The sequence below is a fragment of the Podarcis vaucheri genome (genome assembly GCF_965113315.1).
Source record: "Podarcis vaucheri genome assembly, chromosome: 11".
Lineage (NCBI taxonomy): Eukaryota > Metazoa > Chordata > Lepidosauria > Squamata > Lacertidae > Podarcis > Podarcis vaucheri.
Window position 1 is genome coordinate 14,342,711 of NC_138749.1, and position 20,456 is coordinate 14,363,166.

At 44.4% G+C, this 20,456-nt stretch overlaps 1 long non-coding RNA gene across 3 annotated transcripts; it reads left to right on the plus strand.

Moving 5' to 3' along the window:
* The first annotated feature begins 3,498 nt into the window (after positions 1 to 3,498).
* Positions 3,499 to 10,817, plus strand: LOC309514279. 3 transcript variants are annotated; one of them, XR_014211873.1, is made up of 3 exons: positions 3,499 to 5,459; positions 6,769 to 7,033; positions 9,723 to 10,817. It is a non-coding gene; the product is annotated as an uncharacterized lncRNA (long non-coding RNA). The 3 variants fall into 3 exon arrangements; XR_014211874.1 differs by having other exon boundaries at positions 3,500 to 5,459; positions 9,696 to 10,817; XR_014211875.1 differs by having other exon boundaries at positions 3,502 to 5,459; positions 10,057 to 10,817.
* Positions 10,818 to 20,456: the final 9,639 nt, after the last annotated feature.

Consider the following 20,456-nt stretch of genomic DNA (forward strand, 5'->3'; position numbering starts at 1 on the left):
AGGCACTTCCACGTGGCAATTCATTGTGGGTTCAGAACTGTTCATGCATGCGCTTGCAGGCGTGAGCAGCACAGTCCACAATAAAAATTTTGAAGAAGCATCCTAAACTGCAGGATATGCAGTTTATTTTAAAGGGCATTTGTTGTTCTTTCTTTTTATATTTCACTAGCAGCCTCATATCTGGTATTGCTCGGGAATTCTAAGAAACCAAAAATATCAGTGCAATTTTGTAAGGTTCATTCCTCCATCTTGATTCAAAATGGTATCCAGTTGTATCTGTGTTTAGAGGAATTACTGCTCCTTGATCCTAGGAATATTATTATTATTTTAAAAAATATATACACCTGTCATCCAGGGATCAAAGGGCAGTTTACAATAGAAAAACACAAAAATAAATACTGCTATGAGTTTGCGGTGGTGTAGGCTGTATGCCTAAGCCTCCTTCTAAATCCTCGATCCAGCAGATTCCATTACTGGAATAGCCACATTAGGTAACTGCCCTCTATGTATGGGCCATTAAGGTCACAAAGGAAGTGGCTATGTGCCACTTATTATGTGCCCCCCCCCCAAGACAAAGGCCAGAGTTGGGAATTGAGTTGTGTGGAGCTAGATGCTAGAAGCCTGTGGGTTGGGCAGCTGGGAGACAGAACCATGTCTGATTTCTGCTGGAATCGAAGTCTGTGGCTATGGGAGAAGCAAAATTCTTTTGAGCTGTTAATGCTGTGAGCCCCTTCATCATATGTTCAGGCTGTATATATGTGTAAATAAATCATATAGCATAAAGGCATCACTACCTCCATTGTCCCTCATTCGGAGGAAACCGAAACCAGGAACTCCTTATATCTCACACGTAAGGCAGAGAGCTTTTCATCCAGCTGGAATAGTTTGTGGCAACAAACCTTGTTCAATTGTTTCTCAAAAGTGCTACAGAATCAGATAACCAGGCGCTTGTTTACCCCAACAACTGAGAAAGAGGAGGTGGCAGTGGCCAGGCCATTTTATAGTCTCTCTCGGCTCCTCTCTCCTACTGGCAATTGCCAGGTCTTCTTGAGAAGAAGTGGCTTCTTGTCCAACTTCCTCTCCCTTTGCAAAAAGCACTCCTGTCTGGATCCATTTTGGAACTGCAGAGCAGGTAGCAGCATAGTGGGTTTCTGTCTTATCTCAACAAGACTAGCCCTATTCTGAATTGCTGCTGATATTTTGGGAACTTTAGGGAGAAACTCTCCCTCAGTACACCTAGTGGACATAAAAGAGAGAGATTTTTCTGATTTAAAGAATCCCTTCCTGTTGTTTTCCCCCTTCCTTGGCTCTCTCTGAGATTCATTTTCCAACCAAACTGAAAATCAAGTCCCTGTATAGTCTGTGCACCAGTTATCAATATTTTTGAGCCTTTCTCCTCAGCAATGGCAAGATACTTATTGGTCAAGCCAGTGGTACTAATCTGAGGAAATTTCCCTTTCTCATTCTGAAGCGAATTAATGAATGGAACAACTTCTCTAGGTTATTCTGTGGATATTTATTCAGTTTGTGTCATGGGAATGTGGGAAGACGCTTTATACTGAGGTAGGCCACTGGTACCAGTAATGTCTATACTGACCGGCAATGGCTTTCCTGAATTTCAGACAGGGCTGTCTCCCAGTTTTATCTAAAGTTGCCTATGATTTAACCTAAGGCCTTCCCCATGGAGAGTGCTTGCTCTGAGCTTTGACCTTTCTCCACAATTCCACTTACCTTTGAAGGAGTTGCTTTCCTAAGCAGTCTGCCTTCACGAACAGGCTGATGAGATGATGGCACTGTTTTTGGAGTGGTGTTCGTCACTGTGGCTTTACTGATGGTTTTTGGTGATTAGCTCTGTCTAGCTGTGGGATAGAAATTTAAAAACAAGTCAGTGAAGAGGCACCTTTGATCAAGGCCATATTAAGCCACAGAGTGACAGGGCTACAGCCCAAGGCTCACTGCTTCACGGACTTCCCTTCAAATTATGGTGCATGCAGTGCTGGGGCAACCCAGATGGGCAGAATTGAAATTATAATAATAATAAACATAATCATAATGCTATTAGTTACAGATAGGTAGCCGTGTTGGTCTGCCATAGTCAAAATAAAAAAATTCCTTCCAGTAGCACCTTAAAGACCAACTAAGTTAGTTCTTGGTATGAGCTTTCGTGTGCATGCACACGAAAGCTCATACCAAGAACTAACTTAGTTGGTCTTTAAGGTGCTACTGGAAGAATTTTTTTCATAATGCTATTGTTATTATATTACAACACAGAACGAGGTGGGGAAGGTGTTTCCCCTTCTTCACACATACACTGTTTATGTCAACAAAAAAGCTATGAGAGAAAAACACAGTGCAATTGTTTTCCCTTAACAGCCCACTGGCCAGAGACGGGCTGGTAGGTAATTCAGACCCTTTTAAATAGGCAACCTTCTCACTCTGGCTTTGGTTTAGGACAAAAAACAGGCCGCTTTTATGCAGACATGGACGTTGGGATTGGGACCAGGGATGGTGCGTGCACACCCCTGCTTTCTCTTGCGCAAGAGGAGGAACCCATAATACAATTAAAACTAGGAACGATAGGGTTTTGTTTTTTTTAATTTAAGGAAAGCATAGAAGATGATGTTCTCTAAGATATGTAGTATTCCCCTCTGCATTGTATACTGCTTAGTTTTCTTCCAGTGTATGCATACGTGGGTAAACACCATTTCCAGGTGTTACCTCAGAGTTGCGAGAGAAACAGGGAGTCCACTGCCTGAGGCGCATTATGGCTTTCATCCAGCCTTGCCTCTGAATACTGAGGAGAGTTGTCTTTGCTTTTGTCCCTCAACTGAGATAATGTCTTATTCCTTGGTGCTGCATATGAATGCAGTCACAAAAACTGAGTTGTTTCCCCCCCTCCCTTGGACAACTTTTCTATGAGGGTAGTGATTTGACTCTTGCCCTTTATTTTCCAGAAACCCTTTAAACTTCTTGAACTCGCCTTTCCTCCATTGGGGGGTGGGGGAGTGGCAGTGTCCATTGGTGTGCATGAGGAATGGTTCGCCTCACATTTTACCCTCACAACTCTGTGAGGTAGATTAGGCTGGGAGATAGGGAACCCTTTCTAGGTCACCCAACGAGCTTCATGGACAAATGGGGGTTAGTCTGGCGTATTAACCACTATATTACACCTAGTCTCTGACATAAGCTGCCCTTCAGAAACTGCAGCCGCTCAGGCTTTCCCTGTCAAAGAAACACACACCTTTTTCAGACCTGGTCTACTCAGACAGCAGAAAGAGAGGGCAAAACTCCGAGGGGATGCAGCAGCCTGTACCAGTTCAGAGTGCAGGTTGAAAACAGCAACTGCAAACTCCATGCAACTTTAATAATATTTAAAAAAAAACCACCCTTGCATATCTAGAGAAAATATTCCTGTGCTGGTTGTCTGTTTGCTGGGTTTTGTTTTTGTTTTTTGTATGCAGGGAAGCATTTATCATTGTAAAACCCCCACCTGCAGTCTGAAGTGGTGTAGTCCGTTTTGCAATCTCACAGAATTGGTACCACATGTGTAGCCCTGGCCCTTGCGAGGGGTAGCCAGCTTGCTAGCTAGCTGTATTGGGCCTGGGCAGAATTTCATCCTGTCAGCCAGTTGCCATGGCAGGAGGATAGAAAGCCAGGGGAGGAAATGTTCCAGACACATAGGGATGGCAGCCATTGCATATGCAAATTTGTAACTTTAAAAAACGATTATATTTACATAATTTAATTTAAATGCTGTTTTGAAAGGTACAGAGTTGAATAAATAGAAATTAGTAATTAAGCAATGGCAATATCCTATCCTAAACTGTGTTTTGATGTGTGGATATACAATGCCGGGATACGTTACTCATCCCTTTGTATTTTGAGAATTTGTTTTTCTAAGCGCCTTGCTGAGTCACCATGTTCTCAACCGACTGCCACACGTTCTGGAAGTTTCTGTCCAGAAGCCTTGATACAAACTTGATCCATTCAGTTGTAGCATTGCTTCAAAAACAGGGACTAGGCCGTATATTTCCTAAGGGTTTCAGTCCAAGATAGAATTCACATATTTATCTGTATAAGCTATATCTAAATACCAATGCAATTTGCCTAACCCTGCTTTGAAGACATTCAAATTGGAACTTTATTAACTAGAAACCCTGAAATCTGGGATCCCCTCCAAAATGCTGCCGAGGTTTTGCAGTTCTTTAGCAGGGTTTTGCAGCACAAATCCCAGTTTTTGCAATGCCCTGGACCATGCTGGGTTTTGTGGTAATAGCTATGACCCGCAGTTTAATTACTCAGTTGAGTGGGGGGCACTTCAAAATGCAGGGTTTTCACTGCAAAACTATTGCAAAACTTTGGCACCAGTTTGGTGCCACAGTCACACACTGTTGGTTTTTGGAGTCTATAGAATCAGCCAGCACCTGAGTTCAATCAGCAGTAGATAAATAGGTAGAGAGATGCACACATTTCAATCAAAGGTATCTTTTATCCATTTGTAATGACTGCCCATTTTTACGAAGGGACTATGTTTTATCAGCTTTACATGAACTCAAGTCGGCTTCCCTCTTGGGCAAGGACTTGTCGTCTGCTCCCTCCCACTTAATGCTCTGTAAAGAACTTAGTTTATTTTAAGTGTAATAATAATTACACTGTGGCAAGGAGTATTATTGTGCTGAGGACTACTCGTGGGGCTGGTGTATGAATGCTAGTATTTATATAATTTTAATCTGCAAAGTGTTTTTGGTTTTTTTAAACTTTCTCTACCGTTTCTGCAGGGATAACCATGTCAGTCTGTTAGGAACATTGGAAGCTGCCTTCTACTGAGTCAGGCCATCGGTCCATTTAACTCAGTATTGCCTACACGGACTGGCAGCAACCCTCCAGGATTTCATACCAAAGCCTCTCTCTCATCCCTACCTGTTATTTTGAACTGTTTTAAAAGTTGTGTTTTAATCGTTATACCCTGCCTTGGGACCTTCAGGTTGAAGGGTGGGTAATAAATTGTAATAATATTAGTACCTGGAAATGCTGGAAATTTGAACCTGACACTTTCTGCATGCAAAGCAGATGTTCTGCTCCTGAGTTGTGGCTCTATCTGCTGGTTGCAGCAAGAACAACCAAGTGCCACCTTCAAGTTTAACAAATCAGCACACTTTTTGCCATAATGAGTGTGTTAGTCTTAGGAAGCCACCTTTTGTTGTTTTCACTTTTGTGATGTTTCTCAACAAACCTGTGTGCTGGAACATACCAGTTGCAGCTTCTTGCCATAGAAGAGACAGAACTTTAATCCAGGGTTCTATGTCCCAAATCCTATTTCTATGCCCAGATGGTCACAAGTCCTACATTTACCTTATATCTTTTCTTTTTTTACCTTTCCAGGTTTTCATTATCCTGTTCCTTTAGTACAATGGTCTTCAGCTGTTGGGTCAACTGACTGGGTCACAGCCTGAACTAAGGTAGTCCACAATAGCAGCACTGCCACAATACAAAAATACAGTAAACAAATTAAAGAATGGGTTCCCAAATACATGTTTTGGGGATAAAAGTAATTCCTGGGTCAGAAAAGGCTGGAGGCTACACCTGAACAGAAGCTTGCAGATAATAGCAGGGCAGGGAATAATGTTTAAGCGAGTAGGAATATTTAAATGCAGGAAAATCGGTGTCAGAAGTAACTTACTGTCTTTTACTGGAATTATTTTTTATTGTTTTCATATAAGCTGCCTTGAGAAGCCTTTGCTCTTAAGGCAGCCTAGAAATATTTGATATAAATAAATACTATGAATCTGACAGCAACCTCGGCTTCTTGTTGAGCCCGGCTTTGACTGGGGAGGGCGGGATATAAATAAAAATTTATTATTTATTATTCTACCTACACAGCAAATAAGCACCCACTCCCTGAGGTAGGCATTGACATCCCGAGAAGGAAAAGAGTGGACTTTACACCAGCAAATCTTCTCACAAGCAAACGATCAAGAATTAGGTTGTCTTTAAAAAAAATTTAAATAAATTAAACTTCTTAAGGAGGTGTTTCCATTTCTTTTCCTTTCTCACTTTACTCCTCTTCCAGTATGAACAGTATCTGGGACCTGACAGTAGTATGAACAATTGCACACCTGCCCATGATCTTAAAGTCGTCCTTTAATTATGCAGCACAGAACCAGCGAATCAATTAATATGGTATCACCCACATATTGCTTAAGTCTACACCCCACTCCCGCACACAGTCTGACATCAGTTAATTTTGTACATGCTACCCCCAAATTAGTTTTGTCAAGGATGGTCGCTAGTGGCATTGCTAAGTAGCACAAGAAGGTTCCAAAAGAATTAGGGAGGAAACAAAATACCTTTTTAAACCCTGTAATGTTAGGCTTCCATCTGCTTTTATTGCTGCTGGAAGCTACACCGTTTTGACCCTATAAGCATATAGTGCCTAAAAGGCCTACTGTGCATTGCATTAGGGGCACACTACTTTAACTGCAATGGCCCATTAAAGAGATCTACAAAAGGTTCATTAATATTGTTACAAAAGTTGGGCACCACCCCTATTGTCCGCCAAGCAGTAGCAGATTCCTGTGGGTTCCAGGGACTCAGCTATACAGCTGCAAATAAAATGTTTTAAGTGCAATATTCAATGTGACACTAGATGGTGATGGCGAGGCTTATGGAAAATTCAATGTATTGTTATTATTTTTTTTTTTTTTAAAAAAAAAGCTTTTAGAAAAGCATTTCCAGAACGGTTTTTATATTTGTGTATATTTCACCCAGGATTTGTGCTCCCTTGGAGAACTGAAGACACAGTGGATTTAAGAAATCTGATTTATTCAATCTGCGTGGAGGGAGTCGAGATCAAACAGCATGGTCATCTCAAGCAGGGCTTGTTTCCCACAGCTGTACAGCACTGAAGTCAAAAGGCATTTCTCCTAGCCAGCCTTCAGCCAGCTTTCCCAAGAGGGAGGGAGGAGCAAAATGGTACCGGAAACTTACACACTTGTGCGTTTGCTCTAAGCAATGATTTGACTTAGTGTGACAAGTGAGCCATTTTATTTTATTGACTTTTTTTAAACTAACTGTAAGCTGCCTTCAGGATCTTTGTGTTAAAAAGGTGCCATCTACCCATAGCTGTCAACCTTCCATTTTTTTGTGCGAAATTCCCTTATTTCAGCGCTGTTTCCCACTGCTATCCCGGATTGTTAGATATCCCGTAGACTGTCTCCGGGACAGGTGAGGCTGCTGATCCCTTATTTTCAAATCTGAAAGTTGACAGCTATGCATCTGCCTATCTATCTATCTATCTATCTATCTATCTATCTATCATCTATCTATCATCTAACTAATGAATGTTGCTTAGTCCTGCTAAATATTGCAAAAAACCCAAAACAAACCACCTGCCCCTACCACTCCCAACTTGCCCTAACTATTCCATACCTCTTTTCTCTGGTCTTCCCTTAACCCACCTCTCACCTCTATCCAAAACTCCGCTGCCAATATCACCCCCCCTGTCATTCAGATCATTTTAATGTGTAGTTTGAATTGTAGTTTATGCATGTAGCAGGGAAGGCTTTAAGAATGGCTTGTAGCTGATGTTCTCTGGAGCTACAGAGATGAATTTGCCTCAGATGACTAAAACATATTTTATTTTATTTTTGTCAGTTTTCCACAGAGGAGCATTTTGTAAAGGAATAAAGCTTCTCCACACACCCCTCCCTAATATATATCAAAATCTGGCCTGGGCTGCTCCCCGATGGAACTGTATGCTCGATTTTAAATTAAAAATGAAATGTCAGCATTTTTAATGCAGTCTTAATGGACAAACACTCTTCCAGCACATTAGGGGGAAATACGTTTGGAAAATATTGATGGAGTAGGATTTTGCTTTGAAATATATATATATGGAGGGATTTTGTCAAAACGTTTATATTAGACCCTGTGGCAAGTTGCCATGCAACTCCGTTGCTCAGCTTATTTAAAGATGCAACTATTGGTTTATTATTATAACAAATATCATATATTACAGCCATTGCTTTTTTCTGGGGGTACGCAGGGGCATGCATACCAGCAAACATTTTGTGAATCTTTGTACTTTTGTCCATTTACTGTATTTATTTTTCCCAGTTTGAACTATAAAATGGTGATTTTCTTGAGTCAAAATGAGAGTACTCCTAAACATTTTTTAAGAAAAAAAGCACTAATTACAGCATTGTCACCAGTGCTGTGACTTTTAGCCCAGGGGTCAGCAAACTTTTTCAGCAGGAGGCCGGTCCACTGTCCCTCAGACCTTGTGGGGGGCTGGACTATATTTTGAAAAAGAAAGGAAAAAAGAACAAATTCGCATGCCCCACAAATAACCCAGAGATGCATTTTAAATAAAAGGACACATTCTATTCATGTAAAAACACCAGGCAGGCCCCACAAATAACCCAGAGATGCATTTTGAATACACATTCTACTCATGTAAAAACACACTTATTCCCAGACCGTCTGCAGGCCCGATCCGGCCCCTGGGCCTTCGTTTGCCTATCCATGCTTTTAGCCACCAGGGCCTTCCTGTGCAAGGATGCTCAACTTGTAGTCCAGTTATCAGTTGCTGAGTGAGGAGGGGAGGGTAAAGTTGGGAGATGAGAGAGTGATGGGGTGGCCTTGCTTGCAATACTTCTAAGAACAAGTCCCTTTGCTCTGTGCTGGCTAAATGTTATCATTCCCTTAAAACCACCCTTCTGTATAACATTTCTTCTTTCAAGATAGCCTTTCCATGTGTTCTGAATTTCTGGCTGCTGCAAGTTTGTCAGATCATATATATATATATATATATATATATATATATATATATATATGCCTGATATGAGTGAAACTAGAGCCAAGATAATACCCACCCCCACTTTCTCCCTCCCAAGTATATGGGCATGTGCAGGTAGTTATAGAAAACTATAGGTGGTGATGACAGCTTGACTAGGAGTGCAAAATGTACAATAAAGCAATCACTTCTAAAAAATTTCATCAGGGGACCTTTAATATTTCCTGAAGTGCCAGCATCTGGAAATGGGGGGGGGGGAGAGAAATAATAAGAAGGTGGTTTCGTAATTTAGGTTCTGCAACAGTAAAACTGAGTGCAGCTAAACTGCATGCGTAGGGATTTGCAATATTCCGATCAATGACTAATTAACAGTCGACCGATGTTCTGAAGCTAGAAAACAGATATCTGTTTCATTCTCCGTAATATATTCTGCTTATTTTGTTTTATTGATTTTATTCTTTTTTTAAAAAAAAAATAGAAATAGAAGTGTTTGAAAAGTATAGAACTGTTTTTTACAAAAAATTATAAACAGTTGTGGGCCAGGCTAGATGAGCAGGAGATTTGTGACTGGATCACCTGACAATTATTTTTTAAAAGCAGCTGGGGGCGGGTGAGAATGGATTGAGGCCTAAATGGTGGGTGGGGCAGGGGGATTTACCCTTCCCACTATGCCTTTTTTTGCAGCCTTAATCTGTGCATTGTACACATAGAAACGCAGCTGCCATTTGTACTGCTTGGTGGGGAAATGAATGGATGGGGAGAGATATATTTCTGCTATAAATAAAAATAAAAAAGAGTTATCTGTGCTATATTTCTGCTCTAAATCTCTCAGCACAGATAAATGTTTTTTTATTTTTATTTACCATTTGTATTACTTACTTACTTACTTACTTTCCAATAGGAAATAATTTCCTAATTGCATTAACAGGAGCGTCCCTCTCACTGCCAGTAGCAGGTGGGGGTGATGTGGTAGAGCAAAGGATTATGGGTGAAACCCAACTACAGCAAATTCTTCCAGGAGTATAAATGTTAAAATGAATGGGCAAAATGTGAGAATGCAGCACCAAAAATAAGTGCGCCTTTTGGTCTTGCGCGATGACAAGCCCAGCACACAGGACCGAAATGGGACACCCCAGGATGGAATCAGAATCCAGAAGGGCTTCTGCCATTCTGGGATGTCCTGCTTAAGATAGGACAGTCACAAGTGTGTGATATACCTAACTCTGGTTTTTTAATGGTATATCTATGCACATTCTGTATAGTATTATAGGATGCGTATTTCTTTCTGGTGGTGGCTGAAATGTCCATGATGGTCGACAAGACTTTTGTTAGCCCAAAGATGGAAACAACAGGAGTTGCCAACAAAAGAAGAGTAGCAGATGAAGGTGATGGACTTTGCAGAACTGACGAAACTGACGGGAAGAACACGGAACCAGCGAGACCAAGCATTCCAAAAGGACTGGAACAAATTTGTATTATATTTGAAAGACAACTGTAAGCAATTAACATCATTAGCAGGGTTATCTGAAGATCTGTAAGATGAAATTGCTACCTATTCAGGTTGAGTAATATAATATTTCAGGTAACGATACAACAAGGATAGGAAACCAACCGAAATGTAAAGATGTAAAGTTTAATTTTGTAAACCATCAGACGGGAGGGAGGGAAGTCGGCTCAGTTGAGCCAAAGAGATAAAATAAGAGGGTACGTTGTTACATAATATGATTACATGTAAAACGAATAAAAATCATTTATAAAAAAGAAAAGGAAAGACCATGATGGTCATAGCAACAAATAAAACTGAATTGATATAACACCTGTTATAAAATGGCTGCACTGCTTGCCAGATCGTTTCCAGGTTCTAAATGACTCAGGCCCCACATGTCTGAAAGACAGACTCCTTCTAGACAGACCCTTCCTCTTGATAATTCATTATCATTATGGTGAGGGTGGCCCAGGAGAGGCCATTCTCTGTGGCAAGCCCTAAACTGTGGAACTTCCTCACCACAGTGGTGTGTCCAGTACCTTCATTATGCAGCTTGTTTTTTTAAAAAAAAAAATTAATTCAAAATTATAACAAGACATATTATCTAAAAACATATCATCCTTGGTTTCGCCCCCCCCCCATTTTTCCTCCCTCCCCCCCAAAACCCCACCCCACCCCCGACTTCCCTCAGTTCCAGTCTTTAGTTTCTCTAAGAATGCTGTTTTCTGCATGTTACCAAGTTGTATAGATCCTCAAACTATTTAGCTGATTATTATCAATAAAATGTTTGTGAATGTTTATTCAAAACCTGCCAAGGAGTCCAGTTTGCTTTGTTGCGTCTTCAGATATTTTGTAAAGGGTTCCCATTCATCCTTAAAGTCACTGGTAAGTTGTGGGCGAACATATCAGACGACACAGCGATTCTTCCAAAGCAGCTCTTTATTTGTAAGCTGGAACAGAACTAAGCTGAGGAGCTCAGTCAGCCTGCTTATATAGAGCTCCAGAACAATGTAACTGTTGCCATTTTCTAAAACTATCCAATCACGGAACATCACTTTTCAATCCTTCATTTGCATACAAACTATCCAATCACTGAACGTCACTTTTCGATCCTTCATTTGCATAACTATCTACAGTATCCCCCTGCTGGCCCAGGGTGAGAACTTCAGTACATAACACCTCTCCCCACCGAGATAAGGCGTTAGTTACAATCGTAATGGTTTCCTTATATACAGCACTACACGTAATGGTTCAATTAGGCACAAAAGCATATCGGTTACATTTCACATACTTAGACCAACAGTGATACATGTCCAACAACATAGTCCTTTAAATAAGTTGGGCACTTGGAAACTCTGCCAGACCGCCGGGGACTGGTAGCCAAGTCCGGGGGGCCACACAGTTCTTGCTGAGGCTGTGGTGCAACCCTAGGTGGCGTTGAAACCAAATCTCCTGGATCCGCTGCTGTGGGTGGAGCCTCCGCAAGTGGAGTGGTCTGAGCCTGTGGTAAGTCTGGCAGACCCTCTGAAGTGGCTTGATTCGGCTCCACACTGGCAGTTTGCGAAGGAGGTGTAGGTGGAGCCTCGCCATCTGTAAGTGTCTGTTCCAGAGCCACGAGCGCAGTTGGGGGCACCACGGTAGTGTCCAAGTCCCCAACCCTGCGCCTAAGCTGGTCTATGTGCCGGCGCCACAAGCGTCCGTCTTCGAGTGCCACCTGGTACGAGCGAGGTCCAGTGACTCCCACTACTGTGGCTGGCACCCAAGGAATGTCCCCCACATAGTTCCGGGCAAAGACCTGGTTTCCTGGAACAAATGACCGTGATGCATTAGCACAGCCTGAGGGTTCGGCCACGGCAAAGTCCGGGTGCAGCCGGTCGAGCGGTGACCTGAGGCGGCGGCCCATAAGCAGTTCAGCAGGACTCCGCCCTGTGGCCACATGAGGGGTGATGTGTTGCACGAACAAGTATTCCCCAGTCCAGGCCGCCAGTGCCTCTTTTGCTGAGCGCACCATTCTCTCCGCTTGCCCGTTGCTGGATGGATGAAATGGTGCCGTTAGGGCATGGCGGATGCCCAGTCCCAAAAGATACCGCTCAAAAGTGCCTGACGTGAACTGCGGTCCGTTGTCGGAGACAAGGACATCAGGACACCCATGCGTCGCAATCAGGCCTCGCAGCACCCGGATGACGGCCTCGGTAGTGGTGGAGGACATCAGGGCCACCTCCAGCCATTTGGAATAGGCGTCCACTACTACCATAAAGGTCCGGCTGTGAAAGGGGCCGGCCAGATCGATGTGCACCCTCGACCAGGGTGTCTTGGGCGTCTCCCAGGTGTGTCCCTTAGCTGACGGTGGTGCAGGCCTCGATTCTTGGCACGCTTGACAGGCGGACACCCAGGCAGTGATGGCATCATTCATGTTAGGCCACCAGACGTAACACCGAGCCAACGCCTTCATTTTAACGATTCCCGGGTGGCCAGCGTGCAGAGCCTCCAGGACGCGTTGACGGAGTCTTTGGGGAATCACTACGCGGTCTCCCCACAGCAGACAGCCGCGATGAGCCAAGAGTTCATGTTGTCTGGTTTCGAACGGTTGGAACTCCGATGCAAAAGGCCCTTGTGGCCACCCCCTCCACACCCAGTGGAGCACATGGCTGATGGTGCGATCCTGGGCAGATGCGGAGGCCACAGTGGCAGCCGATACAGGCGCTGCCGGAAGATCCTCAATTAGGAGGAGCGATGAAGCTGGAGCCGGATCTTCCACAAACGCTGGAAGAGGGCAACGGCATAGCCCATCGATTTCCCCGAGCGATGGACGAGCTGGTAGTGGTAGGCAGCCAGGAAAACAGTATATCGCAGCATGCGCGGCGAGAGGACTGGTGGAGTTGGACGATCACCGGCGAGGAGGCCCAGGAGCGGCTTGTGGTCAGTGATGAGGTTAAAAGTCCTGCTGTAGAGGTATTCATGGAACCTCTTCACTCCAGCCACAAGTGCCAGTGCCTCTTTGTCGAGCTGGCTGTAATTCCGTTCAGTCAGAGATCGCGTCCTGGAAAAGTAGGCGAGCGGTGCTTCTCTTCTGTCTGGAAAACGGTGACTAAGGACAGCGCCGATGCCAAAAGGTGAGGCGTCGCAGGCAAGGACCAGCGGCCTGGCTTCACTGTACTGTACCAGCACACTGTCCGATGAAAGGAGAGCCTTGACCGTGTTGAAGGCGGCCGTCTCCCGATGACCCCAAGACCAAGGCGTCTTTGAGCTGAGGAGATGGTGAAGAGGTTCAGCCACCGTGGCTTTGTGGGGCAGGAACATTATAAAAGTTCAGCAGCCCCAGGAGTGCCTGCAACTCTGTCTTGTTCTTTGGGATGGGGGCCTGCTGGATAGCACGGATCTTGGATGTGGTCAGGTGAAGGCCGGAGGCGTCGATAAGATAGCCCAGGAACTCCACCTGTGGAACAGCGATCTGGCACTTCTCACTCTTTACCTTGAGCCCGGCCTCTTGGAACCTGGTCAGTACGGCATGGAAGCGCTCGAACAGCTGCTGGTGTGAGTTTGCGGACACCAAGACATCATCAAAATATGGTACCACGCCCGGAAGCCCTTGCAGAAGACGCTACATAAGGCTTTGGAAGATGCCAGGAGCCACACTCACCCCGAACTGCAACCAGCGGCAACGGAATGCCCCTCGGTGGGTGACGATCATCTGGGCTTCAGCAGTGGCATCATCAACGGGCAGTTGTTGATAGGCTTGGGCAAGGTCCAGCTTAGCGAAGACCTTACCCTCACCCAGGGAATGCAGCAGGTGTTGGACAACAGGAACCGGATAAGCGTGCTGCTGAAGTGCCTTGTTGATCGTGCACTTTGTAGTCAGCGCAGATTCTCACCGACCCGTCTGGCTTGACAGGCGTGACAATGGGGGTTTCCCACTTGGCGTGGTCAACCGGCTCCAAAACTCCTTGGGCGATCAGCTTGTCCAGTTGTTCGTCCACCTTAGCCTTGAGAGCAAAGGGAACCCTGCGTGGCTTTAGCTTAATGGGGGCGACTTGTGGATCAAGGCTAAAGGAGATGGGCGTATCTGTATATTGCCCCAAAGTGCCATCAAAAACCTTGGCAAAGTCTTTGACCAGACCCTCAGTCTCTGCGTTAGAGATGCAGTTGATGCCGGTGACTTCCAGGCCGAGGGCATCAAACTAGTCTAGCCCTAGGAGGCTTGGCTGCTGACCTTCGACCACCACCAGTCGGAGCAGGCCCGAAAAATCCTTGAAGGCGATCTGGAACCGGCCAACGCCTACCACGGGGATGTCATTTCCCTGGTAGTCTCTCAGGTGTACGCAGTGAGAGTCGAGTTGCTTTTGGACACTCTGGGTACCAGTCTTTTGATGGTGTTCCAAGACACAATGGACAGGGCAGACCCGGTGTCGATTTCCATGTCACATGGAGCTCCTTCAATGAGCACTGTGACGTTCAGCTTGCGTCGCGTAGGCGAGTCAGTTTGGCCAATCGTGGTTCCAGACGGGCAGCGGCAGTTGGTGAGAGCGAAACAGCTTTCCTTGGCAGACTGGAGTGAAGACTTGGACTTGCGAGTTGGTGAAGGGGGGGGTGTCAGACGGAGCCGATCGGCAGACCTTAGTGATGTGGCCCCTTCTGGAACACGTCCGACAGATGGCCTCTCTGAATCGACACTTGGCACAGGAATGGTTGCCTCCGCAGCCGGCACATTCCGGTTGGCCCTTGGACTTCTGTTGGAACTTCCTGCACTCCCGCTTTGTCTGGTGCACGTCATCGTCTTCACTGGAGGATTCCTCATCACTGCTGGCCTCTTCGTGATGCACTGGAATTGGCTTCCTAGCAAGACGCGGGCTGCTGGACTTGCGGATCTCCTAGGCGGAGCGTTCAGCAGCTTCTGAGGCCACAGTCTCCTCAATGGCTTTCTGTAGCGTGAGGTCTGGCTTGGTGAGGAGACGCCGTTGCAGATGGATGTCCCGGACCCCACAGACGATTCGATCCATCAGGGCATCGTCTAAGTCTCAGAACTTGCAGTGCATTGCAGCCTGTCGCAGGGCGGTGGTGTAGTTGTTGATTAACTCCCCCTCTGCCTGGTTCCAGTGGTAGAACGCATGGCGGGCAGCAATCTTGGACAGCTTTGGCGCGTAGTGGTTGCGGAGCTTCTCTTGGATCGTGTCCCATGGTGTTGCCTGGACTGCTTCAGGCGCAACCAATGCTCGGGCCGTCTCAAACACCTCAGGCCCATAGAGGCTGAGGAATAAGCCCCGCTTCCGTTCCTTTGATACTGCTGTCAGCTCGTTGGCTTGGAGGTAGCAGTCAAACCGAGCGAGGTAGGAGTCCCATGATTCAGAGGCTGGCGCAAATGGCGATAGAGGCACAAGTGAAGCCATGATTCCGATGCCAGCGTGGAGGGCGATGGATGGAACACAGTGCTCTAGCCAGAACAGTCAGCTCTGAATTGGTTCTGTCCAGTGATTTCGCTCAGTGGTTCAGCTCAGTGATTCAGCTCAGTTATCCTTGTCCCATAGCTTATATGTCAGTTTTGCCAGTTCTGCATAGTCCATCAATTTTTATTGCCATGATTCTTTAGTTGGGGTTTCTTCAGTCTTCCATCCTTGTGCTACCAGAACTCTCGCGGCCGTTGTCGCATACATGAAGATGTTTTTCAACTTTTTTGGCAGGTCATTATGCTGGAGATACACTTCGTCACCCTTGGTTTTGACATTTGATATGTGCATTTTTAGGACCTTATTTATGTAATTTTAATCTGCTTAGTTTTAATGTTGTAACCCACACTTAGGGTGACTTTAAGATGAAAAGCAGGTTAATAATAATAATGGCACCTAATGGCGAGCACAACCTTGAATCGTGACTAAATTACATTTCATTTTTTTAAAATACAAAAGCATGCTAAGCCTGGCCGCTGTTACTAATCCGTGCTACACCTGTGAGTTATGCTACAAAAATGAGGTAACTATTCATACACATCACTGTTTCTAACTAGGGAAAAATCAGACAGCTGCTGTATGACTGAATGATTTAAAAACAACACATATGCCAACAGAAAGGAAATGATACAGTTGCAACTCGGGGCCAGTAACTTAAAAATAAATAAATTAATAAATAGTTAGCTTCTGCTTGCAACTATGTGGGACAGGCCACCTTCAAGGCTCACCCAAGAACCTCCTATCTTCCTCTGCCCAGTTGAAATAAACACAGACTATATAAAAGAGAAATATGAGACAGTAGTCACTATTCTAATAGAAGAAGAAGAGTTTGGATTTGATATCCCGCCTTTCACTCCCTTTAAGGAGTCTCAAAGCAGCTAACATTCTCCTTTCCCTTCCTCCCCCACAACAAACACTCTGTGAGGTGAGTGGGGCTGAGAGACTTCAGAGAAGTGTGAGTAGCCCAAGGTCACCCAGCAGCTGCATGTGGAGGAGCGGAGACGTGAACCCGGTTCCCCAGATTACAAGATTACCGCTCTTAACCACTACACCACACTGGCTCTCATAATAGTCATAATGGCTAGCCTGACAGATTTTGTAAGACAAATGGTTTCAAAGTTTCTAAGGCCAAGCAAAAAGACTGCGGAAAGCTGGCTTAGAAAGTGCCAAAATAGATGGTGGGTTTCTTGACCCGTGAATTTCAGTGGTGCCCTGAGTGAGGCCAAAATTTTGCACCCACCCACCTACCCGAATATCACATTCTGTTCTGCCCAATTCACTGTGTTATAGTTGTTGTGCTGACCTAAAGCCGCCTCTGGTTACATCGGATCCAACTGAGCTAAACCTACCTAATCCTGGCAGAGGAAAAACAAGGCTTTAAAACAGAGTTCTATGCCAGGTTGCCAAGCGGAATGGGAATTCTACCTTTCTACAGTAGACTAGTTTCTACAAACGCGATCACAAACCCCTTTGCAAGATTTCTTAATTGACTTGAAGGATGCACATTCCAGCTGAGCGGAAACACTTGAGAAAGCAGGGGTGTGGAGAGTCCTCAGAGCCAAACAGATAGGTTTGGCATTTCCCCATCCCTGGTATAATTTGACTTCCTTTCCAGTGTCCAACCAGGTGCCTCCTGGAAGACTTTAAGCAGGGCATGGGAGCATTCATCTGCCCCAATGGTTGCCCTTCCCAGCAACTCTTGGTACATGTTCTCTGATAGGAAGAACATGGAAGGAACGTTCTGTATCCCCGACCCCAGTGAGGTTAATCCAAGGCATGATTTTTGCTAACCATTAACACATAGTTGTGGTGAATCCCCGGAATCGCCAGAGATTATATGAGAAGACTTCATTTTATGTGTGTCCCATTTATGATAAAGATTGCACCCTCTGAACAGTGTCAGAAAAAGACCTCTGGGCCACATCCTGCTCACAGTGACTGTGTGACTGTGGACATTGGGTAATAACAGAGAAGAGTCCTCAGGGGACTTGGATGAAGTACTTCATATAAATGTTCTGGGGAAGGATATTTCAGAGTTCCATGCCCATTATGTCAATGTGGCGATCACACAGGGTCCCCGGACATTTAACAGTCTATTGATCCCTGTGCCACCACTGTGCTCGCTTCCCCGCTGCCACCAACCAGTTACTCTCTGGTGAAACACTGAGACCAGTCAGTTGTTAAAAGTGAACCAAAAAAAACCCAAGTTTATTTTACAAACATTAACAAGTTTATGGTTTCTCAGATAATATTCCTGTCAGTATCTTAACTTTAGTTTCTTTACCAGCCTATACCTTCCTATTACAGTGGTACCTCTGGTTACGTACTTAATTCGTTCCGGAGGTCCGTACTTAACCTGAAACTGTTCTTAACCTGAAGCACCACTTTAGCTAATGGGGCCTCCTGCTGCCGCCGGAGCATGATTTCTGTTCCTGAAGCAAAGTTCTTAACCCGAGGTAATATTTCTGGGTTAACGGAGTCTGTAGCCTGAAGTGTATGTAACCCGAGGTACCACTGTACCTTCTGACTGATTATCTCAACTGTTTGACTCCTCTTAACAAATTCTCTCACTCTCTCCCACCAGACTAGGCCAACCCACAGACTTATCTTCTCTGTCTCTTCTAACTCCAGACTGTCTTCTCAACAACTCCCTCAAAAAAACTCTGTGCTTAAACCTTATACAGTGGTACCTCGGGTTACATATGCTTCAGGTTACAGACTCTGCTAACCCAGAAATAGTACCTCGGGTTAAGAACTTTGCTTCAGGAGGGGAACAGAAATCGTGCTGCGGCAGCGGGAGGCCCCATTAGCTAAAGTGGTGCTTCAGGTTAAGAACAGTTTCAGGTTAAGAACGGACCTCCGGAACGAATTAAGTACTTAACCCGAGGTACCACTGTACACAGTTAACTCTGCCCCCTGGGTTCCCATTGGTTAGTCATTTTACAATTAGTTAACCCTTTCCCTATGAACCCAGTATGATGTCACACACATAGGAGGGCAAACGCCACAGTCAATGACTTCTTGATTTAAAATCTGCAGGCCACTAAAGATCTAATTCTGTCTCTGTTGGCTGTTACTCTCACACACAGCCCTACCACACAAGGGTACAGGCAGATACAATGCTTCCTCGTAGCTTTGCTTACTCACTCATATACCCTGCCAATGGTAGCAGCTGTCCAATGAGTCATGGCGAAACTACTCATAAGGTTCAGCCCCGGGACCTATTTTCAATGGTAGAGGTTGTTTTTGGAGCATGCCCCTTCTCAAAAGTATGTAAGAGTGGCCCTGCGGGACTGGTCCAAAAAGAGTCCATCAAGTCTTTCATTTTGTTTGCAACACTGGCCCACCAGATGTTCCTAGAGAGCGTCCAAGCTAGCCCTTCTCTATTTCTTTCCAATATTTGATATTTACTGGCACCGTGAGTTTCCATTTAGTTGCCATGGCAACCTCTTTCCAAAGAGGAAGCAGAGTTCAGTATGTCTACCTACTAACCTAAAGGCTTGAGCTCAGAATTCTCCATAAACTTACCTTATTTTCCCTCGTTTATTTGTAATTATGATGCAAGTTATGGTCATAAACTATTTTAGAAGCGGCCTAAGTCTGTGGCCATCACTGCTTCTATGGCCAGTGAGTTCACACACCGCCCCTATTTTCTACATATGCAAGAATATAATGCCCTGCAAATGGGTCTCCAAATTTCCTTGAGTTTTGTATTGTATATCTAGGGCACTTTTAGTAGCTAGTAAAATAAGAAAGCCACTTTATATTCAGATAACCAATGTTATATTCAGATAACCTCAGGTGTATTTCAGAAGACAGCTTTCAGGACCAATTTGTATGCCTTTCTTGTTGCAGATTTTTAGAAGTGCTGTATGTAAGATAAAAAATGGTTTTGACCATTTATTTATAGAAAATAAGTTGTATCCTAAAGGAGGATAAAGGGGGTTGGACTAGATGACCCTTTGGGTCCCTTCCAACTCCACAATTCTTTGAACGTTGAAAAATGCAATTTCCACCTTTATTTTCTTTCTCTCTCTTTACATTAAGCTATAGTATAAATGCTAATTCATTCTAGAAAACATCATTGGTGGGGAGATAATCTAGAAATGTGTTTGGTTTAATTCTCATCCCCACCTCACTTGTCTTTGCACCTTGTTCACATCCCAAGGCCTAAAAATCTGATAATCATCTGCAGGAAGTTCAGAATACTGTACAAGACGAAGCAGAGTCTTGGCCCCTTCCATACAGTGACCTGAAAGTCACATGAAAGTCGTTAAACTTATAGTTTATCTCTTGTCTGTTATCATGATATTCCCTTTGCTAATTGATTTTGTATTTTGAATGCAAAATCATTCCTAAAACTGAGTATGCTTTGTCCTGAACTATTTTTTTATTACATTTGAAAATGTAGTAATTTTTTTTAATCCTCTGGAAGAAAGGTACTGTACAGCCTAGTGCCACATGAAAGCAGTTGTAATAATGTTTCCTGCAATATTTGTCCAGGGCTGTTAAAGGATCCCAAGCAGATTTTCTGACTGGGTATTTAGAATAAAACTAAGAATCCCCCCCCCACAAAAAATATAATCCATGTTACAGAGAATTCAAGGTCACACATTTCTTTACCCAAAAGATGCAATGAGACAGAGCTTCTCTACCAAAGAGGAAGCAGAGTTCAGTATGTCTACCTACTAACCTAAAGGCTTGAGCTCAGAATGTGGGCAGTTTGCTTATTTGA